We start from the raw sequence: 18,474 nt of genomic DNA on the forward strand, positions 1-18,474 counted from the left end.
AATTTGATAGGGATTGCATTGAATCTGTAGATTGCTTTGTGTAGTATAGTCATTTTCACAATATTGATTCTTCCAATCCAAGAACATGGTATATCTCGCCATCTGTTTGTGTCATCTTTGATTTCTTTCATCAGTGTCTTATAGTTTCCTGAGTACAGGTCTTTTACCTCCTTAGGTAGGTTTATTCCTAGGTATTTTATTCTTTTTGTTGCAATGGTGAATGGGATTGTTTCCTTAATTTCTCTTTCTGATCTTTCATTGTTAGTGTATAGGAATGCAAGAGATTTCTGTGCATTAATTTTGTATCCTGCAGCTTTACCAAATTCATTGATTAGCTCTAGTAGTTTTCTGGTGGCATCTTTAGGATTATGTATGTATAGTATCATGTCATCTGCAAACAGTGACAGTTTTACTTCTTCTTTTACAATTTGTATTCCTTTTATTTCTTTTTCTTCTCTGATTGCCATGGCTAGGACTTCCAGAACTCTGTTAACTAATAGTGGTGAGAGTGGACTTGCTTGTCTTGTTCCTGATCTCAGAGGAAATGCTTTCAGTTTTTCACCATTGAGAATGATGTTTGCTGGGTTTGTCATATATGGCCTTTATTATGAGGCGATAGATTCCCTCTATGCCCACTTTCTGGAGAGTTTTTATCATAAATAGGTATTGAATTTTGTTAAAAGGCTTTTCTGCATCTATTGAGATAATCATATGGTTTTTATTCTTCAATTTGTTAATATGGTATATCACATTGATTGATTTGTGTATATTGGAGAATCCTTGCATCCCTGGGATAAATACCACTTGATCATGGTGTATCATCCTTTTAATGTGTTGTTGGATTCTGTTTGCTAGTATTTTGTTGAGGATTTTTGCATCTATATTCATCAGTGATATTGGTCTATAATTTTCTTTTTTTGTAGTATCTTTGGTGTTGGTATCAGGGTGATGGTGGCCTTGTAGAATGAGTTTAGGAGTGTTCCTTCCTCTTCAATCTTTTGGAAGAGTTTGAGAAGGATGGGTGTTAGTTCTTCTCTAAATGTTTGATAGAATTCACCTGTGAAGCCATCTGTTCCTGGACTTTTGTTTGTTGGAAGATTTTTAATCACAGTTTCAATTTCATTACTTGTGATTGGTCTGTTCATATTTTCTATTTCTTCCTGTTTCCGTCTTAGAAGGTTATACCTTTCTAATGATTTTTCCATTTCTTCCAGGTTGTCCATTTTATTGGCATAGAGTTGCTTGTAGTAGTCTCTTATGATGATTTTTATTTCTGCGGCGTCTGTTGTAACATCTCCTTTTTCGTTTCTAATTTTGTTGATTTGAGTCCTCTCCCTCTTTTTCTTGGTGAGTCTGCCTAAAGGTTTATCAGTTTTGTTTATCTTCTCAAATACCTGCTTTTAGTTTTATTGATCTTTGCTATTGTTTTCTTTGTTTCTCTTTCATTTATTTCTGCTCTGATCTTTATGATTTCTTTCCTTCTGCTAACTTTGGGTTTGTTTGTTCTTCTTTCTCTAGTTCCTTTAGGTGAAAGGTTAGATTGTTTATTTGAGATTTTTCTTGTTTCTTGAGGTAGGGTTGTATTGCTATAAATTTCCCTCTTAGAACTGCTTTTGCTGCATCCCATAGGTTTTGGATCTTCGTGTTTTCATTGTCATTTGTCTCTAGGTATTTTTTGATTTTCTCTTTGATTTCTTCAGTGATCTCTTGGTTATTTAGTAATGTATTGTTTAGCCTCCATGTGTTTGTGTTTTTACATTTTTTTACCTGTAATTTATTTCTAATCTCATAGCGTTGTGGTCGGAAAAGATGCTTGATATGATTTCAATTTTCTTAAGTTTACCAAGGCTTGATTTGTGACCCAAGATGTGATGTATCCTGGAGAATGTTCCGTGTGCACTTGAGAAGAAAGTGTAATCTGCTGTTTTCGGATGGAATGTCCTATAAATATCAATTAAATCTATCTGGTCTATTGTGTCATTTAAAGCTTGTGTTTCTTTATTAATTTTCTGTCTGGATGATCTGTCTACTGGTGTAAGTGAGGTGTGAAAGTCTCCCACTATTAATGTGTTAGTGTCGATTTCTTCTTTTATAGCTGTTAACATATGCCTTATGTATTGAGGTGCTCCTATGTTGGGTGCATATATATTTATAATTGTTAAATCTTCTCCTTGGATTGATCCCTTGATCATTATGTACTGTCCAAATTGTAACATTCTTTAAAGTCTATTTTATCTGATATGAGTGTTGCTACTCCAGCTTTCTTTTGATTTCCATTTCCATGGAATTTCTTTTTCCATCCCCTCACTTTCAGTCTGTACGTTTCCCTAGGTCCGAAGTGGGTCTCTTGTAGACAGCATATATACGGGTCTTGTTTTTGTATCCATTCAGCAAGCCTGCGTCTTTTGGTTGGAGCATTTAATCCCTTCACATTTAAGGTAATCATCAATATTTATGTTCCTATTACCATTCTCTTAATTGTTTTGGGTTTGTTTTTGTAGGTCCTTTTCTTCTCATGTGTTTCCCACTTAGAGAAGTTCCTTTAGCATTTGTTGTAGAGCTGGTTTGGTGGTGCTGAATTCTCTTAGCTTTTGCTTGTCTGTAAAGCTTTTGATTTCTCCGTGGAATCTGAATGAGATCCTTGTTGGGTAGAGTAATCTTGGTTGTAGGTTCTTTCCTTTCATCACTTTAAAATATATCATGCCACTCCCTTCTGGCTTGTAGAGTTTCTGCTGAGAAATCAGTTGTTAACCTTATGGGAGAATTTAACAATATTTTTATATTTAATTTGGGTCTTTCTAGCTAAGATTAGTAAAGCTAATTAGTAAGGTAAATATTCACTGGGTGGGGGTGGTTTCTAAATGCTTGGTTTGTGTCATAGACATTGGTAAAAGATTTTTTTGTTGTTTTTCATCAATTCCAAGTTCCAAATAAAGTCCAAGAACCCCCCAGTTTAATTTAATATCTTTATCATTTGATTGAAGCATAAGAAGTAGCATATTTGCCCCCAGAAAAAGAAATCAACAGACTCTGTGGTAGGCGGAATAATGCCCCCTTCCCAAAGATGTGTGTATTGTAATCCCCAAAACCTGTGAATATGTTCTGTTACATAGTAAGGGAGAAATAAGGTAGCAGGTGGAATTGTTTGCTAATTAACTGATTTTGAGATGGGGGGATTATCCTAGATTATTCAGGTGGGGCCTATGTAATAACAAGGGTTAATAACAAGGGTTCTTATAAGTGAAAGAGGAGAGGCAGTGTCAGAGTGATTCACCACGAGAAGACTCAACTAGCCATTGCTGGCTCCAAGCATAGTAGGGAGCCACCAGCTAAGGAATTCAGGCAGCCTCTAGGAGGTGGAAAATGTATGAAAACAGGTTCTTCTCTAGGATCTTGAAGGTACACAGCCCTGCTGATACCTTGATGTTAGCCCATTGCGCTCCGTTACACCCTTATGACCTACAGGATTATAAAATAATGAATCTGTGTTGTTTTAAAGGCATTAAGTTTGTGGCAATTTGTTACAGCTGCAATAGGAAAAATAGGAAATGAATACAGTACAGAATCTTTACTATTAAATCACATTGTAATTGAGTAATTTGATCACAAGGTGGCACTAGACTACCATATTTATCATAGAAGTCCTTTCAGTTTTATGGTTTAAAGGGCAATGATACAATTTTCTTCTAATACAGGTTTTTAAATCATTTTGTCACATTTGTATCTAAGTCTTCTTCAGTATTGATGGCAAGTCCCTTAAATTGGCCTTCATGAATTTTTTTTAATTGACATGTAGTCGATTTACAATATTGTATTAGTTTCAGGTGAACAGCAAAATGATTCAGTCATATGTATATCTATATTCTTTTTCCGATTCTTTTCCATTATAGGTTTTTACAAGATATTGAATATAGTTCCCTGTGCTATACAGTTAATGCTTGTTGTTGTTCATGGATTTTTAAGTTGATTTCTGGCAATGATTTTTTTTTTTAATTCAGAAAGATGAACTATAAATGAATAGAAGTCACTAGAATATGTGTCACAAGTGTGAGGACATTTTTGTTCTTGGTGCCTTGAACACTGACGGCAGCCCATAGCAGATGCCCAATAAATAATTGTTAAACGAAAGAACATCTCACGTCCAATTTGCATGTATAAATTGTTTGTCAAGTCTTTTCTCACATTAACCTGAGTCATCTGGAACCTGAGGAAAATCCTTTTGTCCACGAATTTTAAATTTAGCACTATTCATAGAGCAGTCATTTGTTCGAATGAACTTACAATGCATTCTTCTTTGTGCTAGAAATGAAACAGGCATGGCTTGTTCTCTACAGCACCCTCCCTCCCCCACCTGCCCTCCACCCAGGAATGTCCGGTTCTAATGAAACACCCCAGCGTGTCTCTCCTCCTCCCGGTGTGTGTGGGTGACTTTGGGGGCAGTGTGTAGTCAGGGTAACCAGGGACCACAGGTGGACCACCTTGGGAAGTGGGGTTTCCAGGTAGTCTGCATTTCACTGTACCTGTGTGACCTTGGATGCTTTGCGCTTGCTGATCCCTCTGTCCCAGGGCATTAGGCCTCTCCCTTGGCTTGTCCAACTCTCCAAGTCAAAGAGAGAAAGTGTACTCTTTGGAGAGTGTCTTCCAGATACTCTGTCTCCAGACACCCTGTAAATTCTGATTCCTCTCTATTCTTGTAGAACTTTGTTCCTCTCACCCTTTCCATGTTGCTTTACGGTTAGTTGTATAAAGTGGCACTAGCTTGTAATTTCTCTGTAGAAGAAGATCATATTTTATTCTTTTTTGTATCCTCAACACCCAGCCAATACTAGGAACGAAGTAAATGCTTCTGGAAGGAAGGGGGGCGGGAAGGCTGTCCCATCATTGGGCTCAGACTGCAGATGGGTAAAATAACTGTTGCTGATTTCTTAATATTTAAGTATGGGTGTGTGAACATATGTTTAACCCAGAAGAAAGAAGTAATCAGGATTACATTCATCATTTGGGTATAATTTCCATTTACAGACTCAGGATAGTAAATATAATGAGGCCTAAAATAAATGCTGTCTTTCCTCTTTTAAAAAGATAAGGAATTTGAATGCAAATTGTAATGTTTTTCTTCAAAGAGGAATGATTTGCCACTCTTTAATTTGATAAAGCTCTTTATACTTCAAAAACAGACTCAGGCTTTAAATATTAATAAACTTCAGAAAGCAAGAATCAAATCCTCAACTTTTCATGAATTAATTATCATAATTTTAAAACTCCAGTTTTATAAAGCAAATCATAAATTGCAAAATGGCTTTTCCAAATTGTGTCTTTTGGGTATAATTCATATGATTAAATAAAATTTTATGTATATTAAATTGAGTATTAATACCATAATTTGAAGTTTCCTGTTTCTTGTTATTGTATAACTTTATACATTTTTTTTGCATTCAGTAAATGACGTGTTTTTTTTTTTAAGAATTTCACTTTATTTATTTATTTATTTATTTATTTATTTATTTATTTATTTATTTATTGGCTGTGTTGGGTCTTCGTTTCTGTGCGAGGGCTTTCTCCAGCTGCGGCGAGTGGGGGCCACTCTTCATCGCGGTGCGCGGGCCTCTCACTATCGCGGCCTCTCTTGTTGCGGAGCAGAGGCTCCAGACGCTCAGGCTCAGTAGTTGTGGCTCACGGGCTTAGTTGCTCCGCGGCATGTGGGATCTTCCCAGACCAGGGCTCGAACCCGTGTCCCCTGCATTGGCAGGCAGACTCCCAACCACTGCGCCACCAGGGAAGCCCATGACGTGTTATTTTCAATCAACTTTTATTTTTATCAAAGTGCTGTTTGAATAGTATAAAAGATCAAATATTGCTAAAAGTAACTTTTATAAAACAGCAGTCTCTTTTCTTTACCTTTCTACTCCCATCATCTGCCAAGTAATCAATTTCAACTTTTTTAGATATTTTCTCTGATTTTACTTTCTTATTTCTAAATAATATGCATAATATATACTGGTATCGCTTGACTCATCAGAATAGACTTACCTGTTGATTTCCAATTATAGATAACAAGGATTTTAGCTCAGGTATACCACTCTTTCCTTTCCACCATCTTCTCAATAAAATTATATCTTAAATATCTGTTAAATCTATGTTCAGTGTTTTCTTAGTTTTGACAATGTATGTGTAGTACATATTATGTTATTGCATCAAGTAGCATGATTATATATCCTTTCTTACATAACTTGTGTTTTTTGGAGTTAATAATTGCCTTATTTGAAGACATTTTCTTAATTTCCTTTGAATATCTGACTAAATATTCCCATATCCTCAACAGCTATGTAAAATGTCTCTCATTACATTTTATACATAACATGTTAAATAACTGAAGAACTACATCCCGGACCCCCAGCCTGCTTCAGTCCAAGACAGTCCTAGTGCCTCCACCTTCTGGTTACAATCTAGATGCTTCCACTGTGGGCCTTTTCTCCTCTGTTGTATTGGAACTTCCACTGGCCATTACCCTGGGGATTCTTTTTGCCTCTATTAGATCCTCTGTTTCCTCAACCCCATGTATCCCAATATCCCAATATCCTCCTTCTAAAGGGAGCCCTTTCGTGTGAGTGTGGTATGTGTGTGTGCACATTCCCAAATAGCTTCCTAAGAAAGGTGCTTGGAAGGGATATGTCTAGAGGTCTAAATTGTCTCTTTTCTACCCTCTCACTTGATGGAGAGTAAACATTTCCTTTGGAAATGTGAAGGTGCAGCTTCATTATCTTCTACCTCCCATTCAAGAAGTTTGATGCCATTCTTACACTCTTCTGCTCATTACCTGTCTCCCCCTAACCTCCACCCACCACCCGAACTTTTAGAGCCTTCTGTTTATCACTAGTGTGCTAGTGTTTGAAATTTTATGATAATGAGTCTTTTGGGGTTTTTTTTTTTTTTTATTGCTTAATGGGTTTTTTAAATTTTTTCTTTATTTTTCTTTATTTATTTGTCTTTTATTCATTGGGCTGGATATCCAACTGGCCTTTTTTTGAAAAAAGGCTCATGTTCTTCAGCCCTGGAAAATTCTCTTATGTTATTTTATTAACACTTTCCTTTTCTTTCTTTTTAAATTGATGGCTTACTTTTTTTTTTGGCTGCGTTGGGTCTTCGTTGTGCGCGAGGGCTTACTCTAGTTGCGGCGAGCAGGGGCTACTCTTCGTTGCGGTGCGCGGGCTTCTCATTGCGGTGGCTTCTCTTGTTGCAGAACACAGGCTCTAGGCACGCAGGCTTCAGTAGTTGTGGCACGTGGACTCAGTAGTTGTGGCATACGGGCTCTAGGGTGCACGGGCTTCAGTAGTTGTGGCTCGAGGGCTCTAGAGCGCAGGCTCAGTAGTTGTGGTGCGGGGCTTAGTTGCTCCACGGCATGTGGGATCTTCTTGGACCAGGGCTCGAACCCGTGTCCCTTGCATTGGCAGGCGGATTCTTAACCACTGCGCCACCAGGAAAGTCCAACACTTTTCTTCATCATTCTCTTCTGTTCACCCTTTCTGGAGCTCCTATTATTTAGTTGTTGGGCCCCCTGGATTGACCAACTAATTTCTTAAGTTTTCTCTCTTATTGTCCAATTATTTGCCATTTTGCCCTAAGTTTTGGATTCCCTAACTATATCCTCTACTTTTCTACTGGGTTTTCCATTTCTGCCATCCAATATTTATTTTCCTAGTATTTTTGTTGTTGTTGTTCTCTGAATGTTCTTCTTTTTAAAACTACCATTTTGTTCCTGTTTTATGGATACAATATTCTCTCTTATTTCTCTGAGAACAGTAATGCCTTTTTTTCCCACATTTTTCTTCTCCCTCCATAGTTTCAGTGTCCTCTGAGTTCCTTTTTTTAAAAAACAGGTTTATTGGAGGTGTAATTTGTATGCCATAAAATTCACCCATTGTGAGTGTCTAATTCACTGATGTCTAGTATATTTATTGTCAGTCAACCATCACTGCAGTCCAGTTTTAGAACATTTCCATCACCCCAGAAAGGTCTCTGGTGCCCGTTTGCAATTCATCTCCATTCCTAACCCTAGTCCCAATCAGCCAATAATCTGCTTTCTGTCTCTACCCATTTGCGTTTTCTAGGCATTTCGTATAAATAGAATATACAGTATACGTTCTTCTGTGTCTGCTTTTTCACTTCACGTGCTGTTTTTGAAGGCCATCCTTGTTGCAGCATGCATCAGGAGTTCATTCCTCTTTATTGTTGCAGAGTATTCCCTTGTGCTGATGTACCACATTTTGTTTTGACATTCACCAGTTGACTAGACATTTGTGTAGTTTCCACTTTGGAGGAATTAGAAACATCTTTTTGTTATTTTAATATTTTATTTTGTACTCTGTGTTTCACATTAGAGAATTTTTCACAAATGTATGACATTCTCTAGCAGTCTGCTCATATTTGGAAAAAGAGGCCAAATAAGTTACTTGGAAGCTGTATGTGTGCGTGGTGGGTGGTGGTGAAGTGGGGGCTTCTTTGTAATTCTTCGAGGAAATCTTCATATCAGTGTTTTTCATCCTTTTCTCTTGGGCTGGTGGTATTTTCCAGAAAAGACTCTTCCAATGTCTTGGCTGGAAGGTATAATCCTAGCTTCCAGTATTCCGGGAGTCGAGAAGAGGGAAAAGGCTGAAATGTCCCAAATTCTAGGACATAAACTCTTACTTAATCCCCCTGTTTTCAGTGGGAGATCCCTGCCTCCTTTAGCTGTGCCTGGTGTCCCTGAGTCCAGAGACCCTCTGTTTTATTATCTTCTACTGCACAGAGTAGAGAAGGAGATCTGGAGATGCTTTTTAAATAGACTTTCAAACAGTCTTTCTATTCTTAGCCCTACCATTATCTTCTCCCCCCCACCACCATTCCCACAGCTATCTGGTGCCAATTTCTGAGCCTCTGGGCTTCTGCCATGTAAAGTAGGATACCTCCCTGCTCTGCCCACTGCCAGTTTTGGATTAGCTTTCTTGGATCCACTAATCCACCTACCACTTTTTCATCTACTTTGCAGTATCTGAAATTTTACTGCTATTGTGTTCTTTCCTGTTATTATTATGGGTTTGTGCTTCTATAAAAATCCTTTTACTCTTATTTTCATAGCATTTTCATCAGAAAGAGAATATTTATTCAACCAGCCATCTTTATTGAGAATCTCAATTTAATTCTTTAATGAAAAATACAACTTCCAGTTCCAAATAATTTATGTAAATACCTCATTCTCAAGGAAGTACTGAATAACCCACCACTCTTTAAATGTGAGCTGCACATAGTGACTTCCGTCCAAGAGTACAGAACAGAACGGGGTGAGGGAGGAATAGCTTTATATTGGAGATACCTGACAAACCCTCCCACAGCCTGGTGATCAAGGTCAACATCAACAGTGATAAATCATGCTGATAGTATGCACCCTTTGTGGCCTCACTCCCCCAAACCTATAACCTCAGTCTCATCGTGAGAAAAACATCAGATAAATCCCAATAAAGGGACAATCTACAAAGTACACGACCACTACTTCTCAAAACTGTCAAGGTCATCAAAAGCAAGGGAAGACTGGAGAACTGTCACCACCAGGAGGAGCCTAAGAAAATATGACAAATAAAGGTAATATAATAACCTGGGTGGCATCCTGGAACAAAACAAGAACATCAGGCAAAAACCAAGGAAATCTGAATAGTGTATGGACTTTAGTTAATATTAATGTATCGATGTTCATTAATTGTGACAAATGTGCTGCATTAATGGGGAAACAGCAGTGGGGCATGTGGAAACGCTTTACTATATTTGCAACTTTTCTATAAATCTGAAATTATTCCTTTTAAAAATTTATTTAAAAAATAAAAATAAATGAACCTCTAATTTATACTTTGGCTATTTATTGACAACTTTATGCTGATAGAAATGTTACCAGGAATTATCATTTTACAATTTGACTCATATCTACCTCACACCAAAACCATTAGCAATCTGTTCTAATTCGTGTATTTGAATACTTTATTCATTCTCTTTTCCAAATACTTATTGAGCAAGTACTATGTTCCAGGAAATATACCTGGTGCCGGGCTACAGAGATTAATAAAATATGATTCCTGTCCCACAAGAAGTTTACGTTCTGGGAACACAGACCGTCCTAGAACACTTATTGTATTCCACTTCTCCAGAAGCAAACCAGCTGCAATGAACACATTTTGCTATTCCTATTAAGAGTACAAAGAAAATAATAGCTGAAATTCTTCTCTAGCTTTTAAATGCTTTTGTTTAGGTGAGACATGGAATTCATTAAAACTGCATTATCAATTAAGAAACGTGCAGGAATGATTAGCTTAAAACCTGGTAGAAAAGGGCATATTGACAACCGAGAAACAGAACTTCCTTCTTTTTGACATGACGACACATCCCCTCACCAACAACAACATTAAGCAGCGCCTCATCAAGAAGGTGCAGGAGGCCGTTCTCGACAAATGGGTGAACGACCCTCACCGCATGGACAAGCGCCTGCTGGCCCTCATCTACCTGGCCCACGCCTCGGATGTCCTGGAGAACGCGTTTGCGCCCCTCCTGGACGAGCAGTACGACTTAGCCACCAAGTGGGTGCGGCAGCTCCTGGACTTAGACCCTGAGGTGGAGTGTCTGAAGGCCAGCACCAGCGAGGTGCTGTGGGCAGTGGTGGCCGCCTTCACCAAGTGACCTTGCGCAGAACCGAGCGTCCCCCTTTCTCTCGCGGGAGCCAGTCGTTTTTCTTCCAGGGACTTCTGGTTTTCTGCAGTTTGTACTTCCCACACTATAATTGGCTTTTGTTTTATGAAATGGTGGGTGGCTTTTCCTGTTGTGGGTGTGTACGTGCAGGAAGCTGCTGGTATGAGAGACCTTTCTGTTTAGGTTTAGAAAAAAAAGTTTTGCTGCCTATTGGCATTTCATTCCTTCTTGAGTTCAAGAGAGTTGCCATTCTCACTGTAATAGGCTTTGGATTTTTGTTACGTTTACTTTCAGACTACCTCCAGTTTCTTTCTTTCCTTTTTTTTTTTTTTTTTTTGTCGATTTTTGTTTTTTATTAAAGCATAGTTTGATTTACAATGTGGTATGAGGTTCAGGTGTACAGCATAGTGATTCAGTTATACGTATATATATCTATCTATCTATTCTTTTTCAGATTCTTTTCCCTTATAGGTTATTACAAAATATTGAGTATAGTTCCCTGTGCTATACAGTAGGTCTTTGTTTGTTTTCTATTTTATATATAAAAGTGTGTATATGTTAATACCAACCTCCGAATTTATCCCCCTCCCCTTTCCCCTTTGGTAACCATAAGTTTGTTTTCTATGTCTGTGGGTCTATTTCTGATTTGTAAATAACTTCATTTGTATCATTTTTTTTAGATTCCACATATAAGCAATATGATATTTGTCTTTGTCTGGCTTACTTTACTTCGTATGATAATTTCTAGGTCCATCCATGTTGCTGCAAATGGCATTATTTCATTCTTTTTTTATGGCTGAGTAGTATTCCATTGTATATTTGTGCCACATCCTCTTTATCCATTCATCTGTCGATGGACATTTAGGATGCTTCCATGTCGTGGCTATTGTAAATAGTGCTGCTATGAACATTGGGGTGCATGTATCTTTTTTTTTTTTTTTAAACATCTTTATTGGAGTATAACTGCTTCACAGTGGTGTGTTAGTTTCTGCTTTATAACAAAGTGAATCAGCTACACATATACACACGTTCCCATATCTCCTCCCTCCCGCATCTCCCTCCCTCCCACCCTCCCCATCCCACCCCCCCAGGCGGTCACAAAGCACCGAGCTGATCTCGCTGTGCTATGCGGCTGCTTCCCACTAGCTAGCTATTTTACATTTGGTAGTGTATATATGCCCATGACACTCTCTCACCCTGTCACATCTCACCCCTCCCCCTCCCCAAATCCTCAAGTCCATTCTTTAGTATGTCTGTGTCTTTATTCCCATCTTGCCACTAGGTTCTTCATGACATTTTTTTTTTCCCTTAGATTCCATATATATGTGTTAGCATACTGTATTTGTTTTTCTCTTTCTGACTTACTTCACTCTGTATGACAGACTCTAACTACATCCACCTCATTACAAATACCTCCATTTCATTTCTTTTTATGGCTGAGTAATATTCCATTGTATATATGTGCCACATCTTCTTTATCCATTCATCTGATAATGGACACTTAGGTTGCTTCCATGTCCTGGTTATTGTAAATAGAGCTGCAATGAACATTTTGGTACATGACTCTTTTTGAATTATGGTTTTCTCAGGGTATATGCCCAGTAGTGGGATTGCTGGGTCGTATGGTAGTTCTATTTTTAGTTTTTTAAGGAACCTCCATACTGTTCTCCATAGTGGCTGTATCAATTTACATTCCCACCAACAGTGCAAGAGTGTTCCCTTTTCTCCACACCCTCTCCAGCATTTATTGTTTGTAGATTTTTTGATGATGGCCATTCTGACGGGTGTGAGATGATACCTCATTGTAGTTTTGAGCATGTATCTTTTCTTGAAACTACCTCCAGCTTCTTTTTCTTTAATTTTACTTTTATGGCTGCATCAGGTCTTATCTCTGGCACATGGGATCTTCGTTGTGGTGCACAGGCTTCTCTCTAGTTGCGGCATGAGGGTTTTCTCTTCTCTAGTTGAGGTGCGTGAGCTCAGTAGTTGTGGCGTGCGGGATTCGTTTCCCCACAGCATGTGGGATCTCAGTGCCCTGAACAGGCTTGAACCCCCGTCCCCTGCATTGGAAGGTGGATTCTTTACCATTGGACCACCAGGGAAGCCCCTCCCTCCAGCTTCAAAAGCACATCATTAGCGTTTCTTGAGTTTAAGTTTTTCCACAAGTACAAATTCTTCTGTATTCTTAACTCACCAAAAGTAAAAAGCTGTACCTATTAGAGTATTTTTCAGTAAAGCTCAATCTAGATGCATACCTTAACAATTTTTTGCTGGCATTATGCTAAGTGACATGAGTGAGACAAAGAAAGACAAATACTGTATGATATCACTTTTATGTGTGGAATCTTAAAAAACCAAACTCATAGAAACAGTGAATAGAACAGAGGTTATCAGGGGCTAGGGCTTAGGGGTGGGGGAAATGGGGAGGTGTCGGTCAAAGAGTACAAACTTCCAGTTATAAGATGAGTAAGTTCTGGAGATCTAATGTACAGCTTGGTGATTATAGTTAATAATACTGTATTATATACTTGAAAGTTGCTAAGGGAGGAGATCTTAAATGTTCTCACCATGAAAAAGAAATGGTAATTATGTGATGGAGGTATTAGCTAAGGCTATGGTGGTCATCACTTTGCAATACATAAGCGTATCAAATCAATAGGTTGCATACCTTAAACTTACATAATGTTATATGTCAATTATATCTCAATAAAGTGGGAAAAATTTTGCTTTCCATAATCTTATATTTGTATATTTTCACTATTAAATCATAAAAGTAAATTGCTCCATAAAGCTAATTGGGTTGTGTACATCGATTGATGCTGTATATCTGTGGACTTCACATGAATTTCTCCTCAAATTGCTGTACCAATACACAGCTGTTACCATAGCTTTATAATAAATCTCGATATCTGTGAGGACCTGTCCTTCCTCAGAACTGCGTTAGTGATTCTGAGTCCTTTGCTCTTCCATATGAATTTTAGGAACATCTTATCAAGTTTCTTGAAATACCTGTTGGGATTTTGATTGGTATGACATTGGCTGTACAGATTTATTTGAAAGAACTGACATCTTTATGATATTGAGTCTTTCTATTTAGGACCATAGCATAACTTTCCGTGGTAAATTAAATACGGCCACAAATTATTTGCAGCTCCTTCTATTAAGAGGTGGATTCTGTTCCACCACCTCTTGAATCTGGGCTGGCTTTGCTCTCTGATTTATCCAACAGAATGTGGAGGAAGTGACATCTTGCCAGTTTCAGAGCTTGGGACACATAAAGTGATATGGTGTCTGCCTTCATTCTCTTGGAATGCTGCCTTGAGACCACCATACCATAATGAAGCCCAGGACAAAAGGGCATATGGAAAGAGAGACCCAGCTGTCCCAGCTAAGTTCAGCACCCTGCCAGCTGACCTGCCAGCTGAATGCAGCTGTGTGTATGAGCACAAGTGAAAGCAGCAGAGAACTGCTCAGCCAACCCAGAGAACTGCATAAAATGGTGTTGATTTAAGCTGTTAAGTTTTGGGGTGTTTCATTCCACAACAAAGACTAGTTGAAAGAGAAACTGGTATCTAAAAATGAGGTGCTGCTATAATAAAAACCAAATACATGTGTCATGGCCTTGAGACTGGGTAGTAGATAGAGCCTGGAAGGGTAGCAAGGAGACTATTAGTAGAAGCTGGAAAATTAGTGAAGAAACTACTATTGAAGTCTGGAAGGATGGTAAACCATGTCTTGTGCTAGTGAAAAAGTTGGCAAAACTGTTACCAACAACACATGAAGCAGAAGAACCACCTGGCCAACCCATAGAATCATGAGAAATATTGAATTGTTGTTTCATTAAGACAATAAGTTTTGGGGTGGTTTATACAATAAATAGTTGAACGACTAATGAGCTTGTGGATCTGATTGTTATGGACTGAATTGTGTCCCCTCAAAAATGTATATATTTAAGAATGGGATACAGAAAAGCCATCTATACTTGTAAACAAGTTTGTCAACTTTGCTGTAGAGTGATCAGGTGGGAGCAATAGGCATCATCTCAGCGAACCCACAAAAGCCAAAATGTGGAGATCTTTTCTCTAGGACCGTTCAATTTCTCCAGGGAGAAACCTTTAATTTCTTGACTACATGGTAGATATCTTGCTGTAGGCATTCTCAGAGAGAATGAGTTGGGGTGGGGTTAAGAGGAATAATAACCAGTTTCCTTCTTGATCATCCTACACAAAGAAGGCAAAATGACAAGCCCTGATAACAGACCCAGATTTCCCAATTATCATTTCAGTGCCTCATTTGAAAATATAAGTATAACAAGAATCACCAGACATCTGTTTTTCCATCAATTCTGTTTTCAGCCCTACATCTCATTTTTGTCCACGAATGTATGTCCAGTTTTTGATCCCAGAATTCTCTTGGGATCTATGAGTCAAATCTTCCTTCTTGTCCCAAATTTCCTTTGGGAGCCCTTAAAGCTGTGCCTTTCTCTGCCTTTCCAAATCTCATCTATCTGGTTTTCATCAACTGATGGCCCTTTTACCTTTTATTTCATTATTTGGGTCTACATATTTTTCATTCATTAACTGTAACTATAGAGACATCTCAAGAGAGATAAAAAATTGTAAACAAATGTGATCAAATCTTTTTAATGAAAAATATGTGGGCACAATAAGATCTTTTCTGCAGAGAGTCAAAAGCATCTTAAGACTATGGTAAAATCAAAGAGAAATGCTTTACAATAACGTAAGAAAGCAATTTTCTTGATTAAATCATATATGCTAAGTTATTTTTTTTTAATTAAAAAAATTTTTTGTAATGTATTTATTTTGGCTGCGTTGGGTCTTCGTTGCTGCACGCGGGCTTTCTCTAGTTGCGGTTAGTGGGGGCTACTCTTCGTTGCGGTGCGCGGACTTCTCATTGCGGTGGCTTCTCTTGTTGCAGAGCACAGGATCTAGGCACGTGGGCTTCAGTAGTTGTGGCTCGCGGGCTCTAGAGTGCAGGCTCAGTAGTTGTGGCTCATGGGCTTAGTTGCTCCATGGCATGTGGGGTCTTCCCGGACCAGGGATAGAACCTGTGTCCCCTGCATTGGCAGACAGATTCTTATCCACTGCGCCACCAGAGAAGCCCATGTTAAGTTATTAATTCTGGCTTCACCACCTGCTAGTCATATGATTTGGGGCAAATTATTTGATCTCTTAGAGTCTCAATTTCCTCCTGTCTAAAATGAGATTAATAATACCTTAATTATTATTGAGTTATGAGCACATACAATGTGCTTAATAAATATATTTCATTTTTTGCTTTGAAATTATTAACAAAAATGGAAATTAGTGAAACGCTCATCAAGACTGGTCAAACAGGGAATTCCCTGGTGGTCCAGTGGTTAGGGCTCCACGCCTCCACTGCAGGGGGCCCAGGTTTGATACCTGGTTGGGGAACTAAGATCCCACATGTCACGCAGCTCGGCCAAAAAAAAAAAAAACTGGGAGTAGGTTGGTGACCATTTTGCTTAGTGATATTGTACTAAGAAATCTATTTTCTCTCTTGAGAATCCTCTATAATCATAGCTAATGAATGAAAATATGTAAACCCAAACGATGAGATAAAAGGTAGACAAGCCATTAGTTAATGAAAACTAGATAGAGGAATGCTAATTAACTTAGAAAGGCAAAGGAAAGCATAGCTTTGGAGTATTTGTGAAACCATAGATCTTCTTCCTAGAAAAATGTATGTGTGCCAAATATTTTGCAATCAATTTTAAGGGTTTCACAGGCCTCTGAATCCTATCCACTGATTCCTGGTAGAAAAAGTCATCAACCTGAAATAGGACACATGACTTGATAAATATTTATACTGCTACAAAGCACCAAAATGTCAGCCAGAGCTTTGCCAAGTGGGACATAATTTTGAATCACATACTGTGATTAGTCTTTAGTATTAACAAAAGGGAAAGCAGCCTGGCATACCATTAGGCTTTAAGTAAAATGCAAGGAATACATACTCTCATTCTCAGGATCATATTAAACTGTCATCTAGAACTTATAACTGAAGGCACAGTGGATTTCTCAGCATAAAATAAACAAATCTGCAGCATCTGAATTTTTTAACAAATCCTTAGAGACATCCATCACAAGGCTGAGACATTTCCTGAAATTGCACTCATGCATACATTGGAAACAGTCCTTGATACAGTAGCCTGGTAAGTTCCACTAGTTCAGAGCTATTTTGCCCTGCCTCTTTCCCCTGAGTGGCAGTTGGTTTCATCATTGAGGTGATAAACTAGGAGTCACCTTAAGGCATAGAACATGCAATATGAAACAATCTTGCTTTCTAATTGGAAATGCCTTCATTTCTATCCTCATCTATTCCTACATACAACAGGCATCAAAGATAAAGTGAAGAAAAAAATTTTTTTTCACAAGATTGCTTGCAGTTTTCTGTTTTAGCCAGTTTATATCATTGAGAATGTTTAGACTTCTCACACATCTTGATTTCCCCCAAAGTAATGCAACAAATATTTCTTAAAATCTTCATGTGCTGATCATTCTCCTTTTGCTTCCTTTTGCTCCCTGGAGGTGCACTGCACCTTGCTCTAGGTCCCTGGAGGTTGACCACTGTGGGCAGCATCACTCAGGGTCCCTTGACAACTGGCTTCCAGTAGCCAAGGGGAACTGAAGATGGAAGAAGAAAGGTATATAGGGTTATTTCTTCTTTTCTTCCTTCCAGTTTTGCTGAGTCTCAGATAGCTGCTGCATTCCTCCACAACTAGAGATTCTGCTGGGTGGTTCGTCCTCCACATCTCAGCTCTCACTGGGGTCCAGTAATTCTATTCCTCCCCTTTGTCCCTCTTGTCCTTGATGTGGTAATGACTGCCCGCTATTGCTAGCCTCTGGGTGCCTCAATACACTGTGCTTGTTTCCTGAAAGAGTTCCCTTGTTAAAGTCCCTTCTTTGGAACTAACTGAGGTGAAGTCAGCTTCCCGCTGGGACCATGGCTGACATACTTCATCGATTTTCTTTTCAAACAGGTAAGGCTTATGAGGCAGAAAGAAGAGAGGAGAAAAATTTTGAGGAAGAGATAGAAACAGTATGGTTTTTAAAGACAAGACTTATCTGGATAACAGAGAGACTAAAACCCATCAAAATGAAAATATTCTTTTCTTTGCAATAGATTTCTTAGTACAATGTCACTAAGCAAAATCATCACCAACCTACTCCCAGTTTTTTTTTTTTTTTGGCTGGGCTGCGTGACATGTGGGACCTTAGTTCCCCAACCAGGTATCAAACCTGGGCCCCCTGCAGTGGAGGCGTGGAGCCCTAACCACTGGACCACCAGGGAATTCCCTGTTTGACCAGTCTTGATGAGCATTTCACTAATTTCCATTTTTGTTAATAATTTCAAAGCAAAAAATGAAATATATTTATTAAGCACATTGTATGTGCTCATAACTCAATAATAATTAAGGTATTATTAATCTCATTTTAGAGAGGAGGAAACTGAGACTCTGAGAGATCAAATAATTTGCCCCAAATCATATGACTAGCAGGTGGTGAAGACAGAATTAATAACTTAACATGGGCTTCCCTGGTGGCACAGTGGATAAGAATCTGCCTAACAATGCAGGGGACACAGGTTCTATCCCTGGTCCGGGAAGACCCCACATGCCATGGAGCAACTAAGCCCATGCGCCACAACTACTGAGCCTGTGCTCAAAGCTATGCTTTCCTTTGCCTTTCTAAGTTAATTAGCATTCCTCTATCTAGTTTTCAT

General features: G+C 38.6%; 1 protein-coding gene and 1 pseudogene across 2 annotated transcripts in view; both read left to right on the forward strand.

The window, feature by feature from the left end:
- LOC309624322 (UPF0489 protein C5orf22) overlaps positions 1 to 10,326 on the forward strand; it is a 51,645-nt gene extending 41,319 nt beyond the window's left edge. The window contains exon 12 of the mRNA XM_082382408.1: positions 1,839 to 10,326. The gene's annotated coding sequence lies outside the window, so the exon portion shown is untranslated. The remainder of the gene's footprint in view (positions 1 to 1,838) is intronic.
- Positions 10,327 to 10,395: 69 nt separating this feature from the next.
- On the forward strand, positions 10,396 to 10,846 carry LOC309624398 (Golgi phosphoprotein 3 pseudogene; annotated as a pseudogene). The gene has a single exon. The product of its transcript is annotated as a Golgi phosphoprotein 3 pseudogene (transcript).
- The last annotated feature ends 7,628 nt before the right edge of the window (positions 10,847 to 18,474 follow it).

Source organism: Balaenoptera borealis, assembly GCF_965194805.1.
Source record: "Balaenoptera borealis genome assembly, chromosome: 2".
In the NCBI taxonomy this organism is placed as follows: Eukaryota; Metazoa; Chordata; class Mammalia; order Artiodactyla; family Balaenopteridae; genus Balaenoptera; species Balaenoptera borealis.